This window comes from Vulpes vulpes, chromosome 13, assembly GCF_048418805.1.
Source record: "Vulpes vulpes isolate BD-2025 chromosome 13, VulVul3, whole genome shotgun sequence".
NCBI lineage: Eukaryota > Metazoa > Chordata > Mammalia > Carnivora > Canidae > Vulpes > Vulpes vulpes.
The window spans coordinates 142,456,900-142,467,828 of record NC_132792.1 but is presented as its reverse complement, the minus strand read 5'-3'; the positions used below and the strand labels follow the sequence as shown (position 1 = coordinate 142,467,828).

Here is a 10,929-nt window from a genome sequence, read left to right as displayed (position 1 = left end):
TCTCCTGGCAACCGGCACCTACCACAAAACTATCTAAGGGCTCTCCTTAGGTCACCTCATTAGCATAGACTCAGGTAGGGTTGAAAGAAGCTTATTATGAATAACGAAAGTTGCCCCTCTCACTCCTGCCACTCTAGAAATAAAATTTTTAGAATTTCTTGTGCCAATTACCTGATTGTAGACCAAATGTATATTTCTTTCTTTTCTTAAGTTAAAAAAGTTTTTTTAAAAAAATTTAGAGAAAATATGCGAGCCAGGGGGGAGAGGCAGAAGGAGAGGGAGAGAAGGAATCTCAAGCAGACTCTGTGCTCAATGTAGAGCCAACTTGGGACTCGATTCCACGACCCTGAGATCATGACCTGAGTCAAGATCAAGAGTTGGACACTCAACCCACTGAGCCACCCAGGCATCGCCAAATAGCACAAATATCACCCCCATTTCTTGCATCACAATATTACATGCCTCATCTACATAAAATTGTGAATTTGTGCAAAAAGATAGATGAAAGATGATCTCTAAAATGTTAATGGTGAGAATCTCCAGATGGTGGGATTTCAGATAATTTCAATCCTCTCCCTCATACTTCTTTGAGTTTAAATTTATTAATATATATATATAAGCAGAACATGTAATAAAATCAGACACTCAATTAACAAACACTGTGTGCAGCCTTTCTAACGTTCTCATGTCTATATATCAAAATACAAACACACGTATATGTGTTTAAGGGTGCCAATATTTGCCTTACAAAAATGTTTTCTCCCCATACTTTCTCTAAAGTTTGCTTTAATCGCTTAAAAACATAATGTGAAAATCTCTCCAAGTCAATTGGCAAGGCTCAAAGTCATTCTGTTTAAAGATTGCATAATATTTCAAAGTTGGGAATATGCCATGATTTTACTCAATCCTTCCCCTTTTGATAGGTCCTCATTTTATTTCATGTTGTTTGCCAACACAAACAAGGCTGCAGTGACTATCCTTGTACTAGTGGCTTTAGTCCTACAGGATAGACTCCCAGGAGTTGAATTGCTGAGTCAAAAGGCATTAGATGGACTTAAAATGCTTGGAGATATTGTCAGAAGGCACTCCTAAAATGATCATGGCATTCCATGTTTCCACTAGTAATAAACTCCCTTTTGATGAGTTCCAGTGAATTCCCACCAGCAGTGTAGTCGTTCTTTTATTTTTTTATTTATTTTTTATTTTTGTAGTCGTTCTTTTAATGTTTGCCGACCCGATGGGTAAGGAGTGCGATTGCTCTGTTAGCCTAATTTGCATTTCCTTAACTCATAACATCAGCCAATACTTAACATAATGCCTTACTCTGCGCTGGGCTTACTATGTGCCACATACCGTATGGAGCACTTTGCACATGACAACTCTTAACTCTGAAACAATCCTGTGAGACAGGTATGTCGAGTATCTCCATTTATAAGATGATATAACTGGGGCACAGGAAAGTTCAATAACTTGGCCAAGGTCACACTACCAGCTAGTCTGTCTCTTTAGAAAAGCTTAACCACTCTAATCGCTACACTAGGCTCCACCGTCTCATGCAATCATGGATTTTTGGAAATGCTTTTCCAAAAACTATGTATTCGTATCTCTAACCCACTTTTTCTATTGGACTGCCTTTTGACCTTTAATCTGCAGATCTTTGACGTAGTAGGTATTAACTATAAATTCTTTATTTATAATCTTTCTTGCAAATATTTTCCCTTAAACGTATCATCTGTCTTTTGATTTTTGTGTATGGCCTTTTTTAACCAAGTTTTAAATTTTGTGCTGTCAAATGACAAAAAAAAAAAAAAAAAAAAAAACAATTTAGAAATGAGTTTGATGTCCTTGATTCAAAGGAAAACAACCCATGGATGAGAGGGAGTGCAGTGCCTCACAAGCACTGGAACACTCTTCCCGAGGAATTATGGGCAAGAGCAAGCCTTAGGTCTGAAGACAGACTTGGAGACAGCATGACTGGCTAGCTCAGAGGTTTCCTGAGGAGGCTAGCAGGTCTTACTGCCCAGGGTAAAGTAACCCAGCTAAAGCTGAGCTGGAGGATTGTGATTACTGTGTTAGATTTCCTTGACAGGTGTCTCCCAGAAGTCCAGGCTGACTTAGGTTGAAATTCATGATGTGGGCCACTGGGGGGTGGGGGGGGCTCCATTCTGTGGACCCCAATATACAAATTTATCTTATCAGTGTCAATCATTCATATATGCATATATATGGCTTCTGGTTTTCCTGTCTTAATAATAAAAATACTCTCCACAACACATAGGTTTTAATATGCATGCCAAAATTTCTATTAAAGCTTTCTTTTTATTATTTTAGGGGTTCGTATAATCAAAACTTCATTTTTTAATGTGATGTGAGATACAGATCCAACTTTACTTTTTTCGAGATAGAAGCACACGGTGCCAGCACCATTTATTACAGTATCAACCTTTCTTTCCCTACTGGATTAAAATATTACCTTTACATATGGTATGCTCTATGGCTATGTTTACTGAGATCTATTTTCTGGGCTTTTTATGCTGTTTCAGGGATTTTACTGATTTTTAAAAATTCCTATGCTATAATGTTCTGCTTGTATTACAGTGGCATTAGCAAATATTTATTTTCTGGTAAAGAAGCCCTCCTTACTATCCTTTCCTCATTATTTTATGGCTATTCTTGGACATTTAATCTCCCAGTGAATTTTAAGACTAAGTATCCAATTACGTAAAAACTCTACTTAAATTCTAATTAGAATTCTATTCATTATGCATGTTATTATTGAGGAAAATAACATTTTTTGGAAAATAACATTTTTATGATGTTAAGTTTTCCCTTCCAAACTATGCCTTTTGATTGTTTCTCTTTTTAATTTTGTTTAGGTCATTTGATAAAATATTATAGCTCACATCATATGGGTCTTGTACTTTCCCTGTCTACAGCCTACAAAATTTTCTTTTTCTTTAACCTTTCTTTTTAAAGATTTTATTTCCAAGTAATTTCTATATCCAAAATGGTGCTTGAACTCACATACCCTCTGGGATCAGGAGTCACATGCTCCATTGACTGAGACGGCAAGGTGCCCCCTGCTACAAACTCTTATTGTTAGTTCTATAGTTGTAATGTTTTGGGGGATTCTTTCAGCATAAAATTACATTACTAAAGAGTGACACATTTTATTTCTTCCAATATTTATACAAAATGTTTCAAGTTATTATCATCTTGCATTTACTAAAATTTCAAAATTATAATGGTGATAATGAGCATGTGTTTTCTGTTCCTGATTTTAATGAAAATAGTATTCTCATTTCACTATTTTAATGATGTTTGCTATTGATAGCTATAGGTATTTGTTTATTGGTATATTTAAATTCCTTCTATTTATATTTTTCTTAGAGGATGGTTATTTTTTTACTAAAAATGTGCTTTAATATATTGATTGTTATGAACTATGTTGATAGATTTATTGATATTAAATCATTCTCATATTCCTAGAATAATCCCTACTTGGTTCAAGAACATAATTTTATGTTTAATTGTTCTAGTTGCTCTTTTTTCCTTCAACATTTCTTTTTTTTTTTAAGATTTTATTTGTTTATTCATGAGAGACACAAAGAGAGAGAGGCAGAGACATAGGCAGAGGGAGAAGCAGGCTCTCTATGGGGAGCCTGATGTGTGACTTGATCCCAGGACCCTGGGATCATGACCTGAGTTGAAAGCAGATGCTCAACCACTGAGCCACCTATGTGCCCCTCCTTCAACATTTCTGTAGTAATATTTATGGGTATGATTGGACTATAGTTTTCTTCTGCTTTAAACTTTTTAGGGTTTTCTCATGTAAGTTATTCTCATTTTAGTCACAGTTTTATTTCTTACTTTAAAAAGTTATTTGGATCTCTAGGGAGAGCTGGGTGGCCCAGCAGGTTGAGTGTCCGACTCTTTTTTTTTTTTAATTTTATTTTATTTATTTATGATAGGCACACAGTGAGAGAGAGAGAGGCAGAGACACAGGCAGAGGGAGAAGCAGGCTCCATGCACCGGGAGCCTGACGTGGGATTCGATCCCGAGTCTCCAGGATCGCGCCCTGGGCCAAAGGCAGGCGCCAAACCGCTGGGCCACCCAGGGATCCCGAGTGTCTGACTCTTGATCTCAGCATCTTGACTTTGAGTCCTGTGCCAGCGTGGAGCTCACTTAAAAAAAAAAAAAAAAAGTTATTTGAATTTCTAATGGCATCCAGTAGCTAGAATTTGTTTCCTAATTATTATTATTTTTTAATTTGGTGAGTAAAAGGGGAGGAAAAGAGTGATTTTTAAATTGTAAGCTACTTTTTCCTGAAAAGATTGAAACTCAAATTCACCTTGCGTACACTATCCTTTTGTTCTGGGAAAACCATGTGTATCAGACCCTTTGGTTTCATAAAGCTCATTCAAAGAAAATTGTGACATCATTCCTGTCCCTAATGTAAATATTTTTTACTAAGAAGCTAAGTGGTCTGTAGGAGATGCGAATGCATGTCTGCATATACTCATGTTTAGAAATACTTATATTTCTCTTTTCCCAATGACTTTAGAATGCACTCTGTCATAAACCGTCCACATAAACTGCTGGGGATTTTTTAAGCATTGTTTGCAAGACATACAGAGCTGGGAGGCGGGGAAGAGAGGTGCTTAGAAGAGCAAATTGCAAGTGTGAGATAGTAAAAAAGAAATGGACTGTATCAGGGCAGCTCAAACAGACTATTTTGTGAGATTTAACAACCCGAAATTTGCTGATGAGTAGTCACTGCGAGGTGGATCTTCCCTCACTCCACCACCACCTTGTGGACAGAAAATGGGCGCCCCCATGATCCTTCCACTTTGAATAGTGCTGCCTAGGGTTGGATCCTAGGACCAGAAATGCAGCCTGATTCTATTTTCTTTTCTGCTGGCCTCCCCTCTGGCAGCCAGTCCTGGACAGAAGGTAGCACACAGGGCTGAGCCGCCAGCCAGGGGAGCCAGGCCACAGGACCTTATTATCTTACTCTTACAGAGGTAAGAGTCCCCAAGAGGGGGGAGGCCTGGGTGGCTCAGCGGTTGAGCATCTGCCGTTGGTTCAAGTCATGATCCCAGGGTCCTGGCATCGAGTCCCACATCGGGCTCCCCACAGGAAGGCTGCTTCTCCCTCTGCCTATATCTCTGCCTCTCTCTCTGTGTCTCTCATGAATAAATAAATAAAATTTAAAAAAAAAAAGAGCCCCTAAGACAGGCCCACCTGTACCTATTCTCTCTGAAAGTGGTGACACCCAACACTGGTTAGGACATATTCCCTACTGGATCCTACCTCCCTTCTGATGTCCCTCAGCCTTTCAGAAGACTCCTCTTAAGAGCAGCAAGACTGGGCTGCCCGGGTGGCTCAGCAGTTGAGCATCTGCCTTCGGCTCAGGGCGTGATCCCTGTCCTGGGATCAAGGCCCACATCGGGCTTCCTGCGAGGAACCTGCTTCTCCCTCTGCCTATGTCTTTGCCTTTCTCTCTGTGTGTCTCTCATGAATAAATAAATAAAATCTTTAAAAAGAGAGAGAGAGAGAGAGAGAAGCAAGACTGAAGGGGTATTAAGGAGGCTGCTCCCTGATTGGGATGGAGCAGAAACCAAGCTGTGCCTCCCCGCAAGAGGGCAGTTAGCCCCAGCCTCCAGGGGCCCTTACCCACGGTGTCCACCTTTCCTGCCCAGGACCGCCTCACCTTGGTCCTTGCTTCTCTGGGCATCTCTGCCCTGGGGTCTGAGCGAAGCAGCTTCTAGGAATCCTGCTTTGTGACACAGGACACTTGGATACAAACCTTTTGCAGAGATTTTCCACCTGGTTGGGGGTGCTCTTATGGGGTGCCTCATCCACCCTTCATCTTCCATAGTGTTGCTCTCAAATAAACAGCTTAACGCCCAAACTCTGTCCTCCTTTCTGCTTCCAGAGAACCCAGACTGTGAGGTGAAGGGTGTAGGGCACAGCCACAGTGGTGGGTGTGCAGAGCATAGAACGGGGAGAGGATTGGCCTGGCCCTAAGCACCCGGGAGTGGGGGGTTCTCACAAGTCATTACTGGGGCCGTGCTCCTGTCACGAGGCAAGAGGCTGAAGGTCTTCTTAATTTGTTGGTTTTTTTTTTAAAGATATTATTTATTTATTCATGAGAGACACAGAAAGAGAGGCAGAGACCCAGGCAGAGAGAGAAGCAGGCTCCCTGTGAGCCTGATACAGGACTTGATCCCAGGACCCTGGGATCACGACCTGAGTTGAAGGCAATCCTCAGCCACTAAGCCACGCAGGTCCACCTAATTCGGGTATTAATAGAGTATTTGGTAGACCTGGATGGAGTTTCCATTTCCAATGACAAACTGGTTTCTAGTTAATACCTAAAAACCACCATTGCCTTTCCTGGTGTCTTCTTTCTGTCCATAGTACAGGAAAGTAGAGCTTTCCTGGGAAAACCTTCAAACATGAAATGGGGTACAGCAAACAGTATTCCCAGCTTCCTGAAAGTTTGAATTAGGCCACTTTGCTTTTACAAAACACCTGCATGAGAACCTGTTTTCTCTAACCGAAGGAGATTCGAAGAATTTCACTAGGTCCTCACCCTGCTCTGTGTCCACAGTCCCAAAGCTCAAGGCCTGTTTCTGGCAACCCCAATTCATATGTTGAAATCCTAACCAGCCCCCAAGGTGATGGTATTTGGAGGTGGGGCCTTTGAAGAATGATGAAGTCATGAGGGTGGAGCCCTCCTGAATGAGACTATAAAAGAGACTCTAGAAAAATCCCTAGCCCCTTCCACCATGTGAGGGCCCAACATAAAGACAGATGTCTATGGAATAGGACACAGGTCCTCAGCAGACACCAAATCTGCAGGCGTCTTAATCTTGGACTTCCCAGCCTCCAGAACTCCCAAAAATAAATTCCTGGTGTTTATAAGATGCCCTCATCTATGGTATTCTTGGTACAACAACTCATATGAACTAGGTCAATACAGGATCTTTATGCTTTTGTTTTTCTGTTTGAAATCCCTGAAACTCCATCCATTTTTATGAGACCATGAGTTTATTACCCATAATAAATCGGGCAGTGGCAGTTTGAGAAAGAACTCTGAGCCTGGGAGTCCAACGCCCCTGATTCTGGAATTGGGGGAAATTCCTTACCTTCCCCTAATTCCTTACCTGCCAGATGGAGAAGGTGGATCAGAGATGAGCACACCCCTCTGGCACATGGATCAAGGCCTCTGATCCTTGCTCTTCGAGGCCTGGCGGGTCGGCAGGGTGCCTCTGTGTGCCCTCATATTTCTACCACTTTCCTTAGCCTTCCCTCGGGCAGGGATGTCTCTCCACCCCTGACCTTCCTATTGGCTCATGCTCACAGGTCCGTGCCATTCTGGATGGCGCGCCCTCATCTCCTGCTGTCTCCTCCTCCAATCCAGTTATTTCTGTTTTAGGAGAATAATCAACAACTCTTCTGGCTTGCCCTTCTAGTTCCCCACCGGGTATGCTTTCCTATTCTTCCTTCCAGCGGAAGCAGCAGCAATCAGACCAGGAATTCCAGCTCCTGTTGTTCACATACCACCTTTACAACATCCACTAATGCTACACAAGTCCTTCGGGGCATTTTCCACAGGCCTCAACCACCCTCAGAAGCAGCACTGCCTGTGGCACCCGGGTTGGGGGGTGGGGGGTTGTGGTTAGTTAGTTGTGCATCCAGCTCTTGATTTCGGTGTAAGTCATGACCTCAGGGTCCTGGGATCGAGCCCCACGTTGTGGCTCCACCCTTAATGGGGAGTCTGCTGGAGGTTCTCCCTCTCCCTCTGCCCCTACCCCAGCTTGTGCACTCTCTCAAAACAAAGAAATAAATCTTTAAAAAAAAAAAAAAAAAAAGGAAAAAGCAGCAGCAACACAGCCAGTCTTTGGATTGTCTCTACCAATGGTGCGCTGGAAAAATACATAAATAGATCAGCAAATAGGAGGATCCCTGGGTGGCTCAGCGGTTTTGTGCCTTCCATTGGTCCAGGGTGTGATCCTGGAGATCTGGGATCGAGTCCCACATCAGGCTCCCTGCTTCTCCTCTCTGCCTGTATCTCTGCCTCTCTGTGTCTCTATGTCTCTCACGAATAAATAAAAATCTTTTATAAATAAATAAATAAATAAATCAGCAAATAAATAGCTCTGATTTGTAGCATTTACTGATTTGCCATTTCTGTGGTATAAATACTCCCACTACGACAGATTTCAACCTACTCATCGCTTCAGAACATTTAACAACCTGCTTGAAAGTCTCTGAATATTTAACAATTGGCTTGTGAGAGCCTGTAGGAGCCAGATCCAGCACCACACAGGCAGGGCTAGCCTCCAATTCTTTAAGGCACCCCATCCTCTTTTCTTTCCATCATCACTGACGACAGAATTTGGTCATTACTGGGCACTCGGTATGGCCCATGCTGTCACGGGGACCATCACATACCTGATCTCATCTAGTCCTAAGAAAACCAACTATCCCTATTTCTTTTTTTTTTTTTTTTCCAACTATCCCTATTTCAATTTCTTTTAATTTTTTTTTTTTTTATTTATTTATGATAGTCAGAGAGAGAGAGAGAGAGAGGCAGAGACACAGGCAGAGGGAGAAGCAGGCTCCATGCACCAGGAGCCCGACGTGGGATTCGATCCCGGGTCTCCAGGATCGCGCCCTGGGCCAAAGGCAGGCGCCAAACTGCTGCGCCACCCAGGGATCCCCCTATTTCAATTTCTATGTCATGATTGTTCCTGGGGATTATCACCCTCCACTTGGCCTGAGCTACACATAAAACATAGGACACTACCCCTGCTGGGCAAAGCAGTGCATCCCCCCAAAGCAGTGCACAAAGACATTTTTAACACAGTGAAGTTCTTTTAAGTATATTTTTTTCTACTACAAAAGTTATGAACCACCTTGCAAAGAAAATTTAAAAGCGACCATTAATTCTCCAATGCATTAGGAATTATTTGATGTCACAGTAAAATGTTCATGATATAGTACACATTAAAAATCGAAATGTGCAATACCCATGCCAATTCTGTAAAAAGAAAGAAAGAGAAGGAAGGAAGGAAAGAAGGAAGGAAGGAAGGAAGGAAGGAAGAAAGAAAGAAAGAAAGAAAGAAAGAAAGAAAGAAAGAAAGAAAAGAAAGGCAAATAATAAAACACTGGGGGAAAGGAAGAAAAAATGTTTTAATAGCAGTCACCTCCGAACAATGGGAAGTAAAGATTTTTCTTACAGTTTCTGTATTTTCCATAATTAATGTATCAGCATGTATTCCGACTATAACGAGACAATGTGATACACACGATTTGTATTTGGAAAAATATAAAAAAGCCAGGCCCCAGGAGGCCTCCTCCTCCTTCTCAGCGGGGGGGGGGGGGGGGGGGGGGGGACCAAGGTGGGGGAGGGCGGTCAGAGAGGGGGTAGGGGTGTGCCCGGAGGGGAGGGCTCAGGCCGGCTCTTGTGGCCACAAGTTCTTCCTCCCCCGCGTCCAGGTGGGGCTGCCAGGGGCCCTCCCAGAGGAAGGGGTGAGGAAAGGCGAGGTGCTGGGGCTGGAAATCTCCAGGCTCTCAGGGTGTGTTGCCACTTCACATCTGGGGTCACATTTCTTGCAGCCAGGAAGAATGCTTTTTAGGACTGTGGCTTCTGCATCTTTGTGACCCTCACAGTCCCCAGGGCAGTGCTGAGGGCTCAGAGCCTGCTTGGTGGTGGGGAGGGTGGTAGGGGTGGGGGTGAAGACCAAGAGTTTTGGGGAAAGGCAGATGTGGGTTCTTGTCCATCGCTCCTCCTCACCCCAGTACTTGACTTCTCCCTTGGGGTTTCTTCCTCACCTCAGTACTTGACTTCTCCCTTGGGGTTTCTTCCTCCAAAAAACAGAGTAGAAATGTCCATCCCGTGGGGTGACCGTGAGGAGAAAAGGAAAGGGGGCTGAAACACCTGGCACCTAGAAAGCACTCATTCCATCGGGCCATTATTATTATTTTCAGAATCCACCCAGTACCTGTTTGTAGAATCACTGGACTGTCTTCTGGGATGAAGAAAAAGCGAAGGCTTCCAAAGGTGGAATGTGATCCCTGAGGTTAACTGAAGCACCAAAAGGGCAGTGGGCACAGACGAAGGAAGAGGGGAGTGTCACAAACATTTCTGGAAGACCCCCCCCCTCCAGGTGCCACACCCGGGTGGGGCACTTACCTGTGTTCCCTTTCACACGGCAGGTAATGGTACCACATGGAAAGACCAGGCAGCTCGAAGTCAGCCTGCTGCACATTAAAGCCACGAAGGAGACGCTCAAGACCGATGCCTGCTGTGTCAAGACACCTAATTAGAAAACAACGTCATAGTGAATTAGTAGAGCAAGTCTCCAGCTCTGCCAGGAGAGCTAAAATAAATGTGCCAACGGGGAATCGCTGAGCAAAGTCGATTATCATCCCAGTGACTCCGTTGCTTCCACAAGCATGACTCAGATTTGACAGAACCAGACACGTGTTATGTCTTGGTACCGTCCTGACCAATTGTGCTTCCAGACACCATGGTCGTCACATCCCCGAGACATATTCCAGAGATCTTCATACCACCTGACCTTGTCTAGTTATGATGAGGAAACATCAAGGTAACTCAAAGTTCAAAAATAAAACACTTGAGTGGTGACTAAGCAACAACAGGAGGTTGGATTTAGACAGAGATTCTTTCCACTTGATGAGACACTTCACAAAGGAAAATTTATAGATTATCTTCAAGGGCCATTTTGGGACCCAGAAATCCATTGTTACAAAGACAGGATTGGTGTCATCCCTTGGTTCATTCATCCATCTCTCACTTAACTTATTTTTCCGTTCGTGCTACTACATGAGTTGAGTGCCATATTGGAATTGATAGAAGTTGGGGTGACATAAAATGTCAAATAAGACATGGTA

At 43.1% G+C, this 10,929-nt stretch overlaps 1 long non-coding RNA gene across 1 annotated transcript; it reads right to left on the bottom strand.

Moving 5' to 3' along the window:
• Positions 1-9,412: 9,412 nt before the first annotated feature.
• On the bottom strand, positions 9,413-10,463 carry LOC112921750 (uncharacterized). The gene is made up of 3 exons (XR_003235305.2): positions 10,208-10,463; positions 10,017-10,099; positions 9,413-9,875 (listed from the first exon to the last, which is right to left on the bottom strand). It is a non-coding gene; the product is annotated as an uncharacterized lncRNA (long non-coding RNA).
• Between the last annotated feature and the right edge of the window lie 466 nt (positions 10,464-10,929).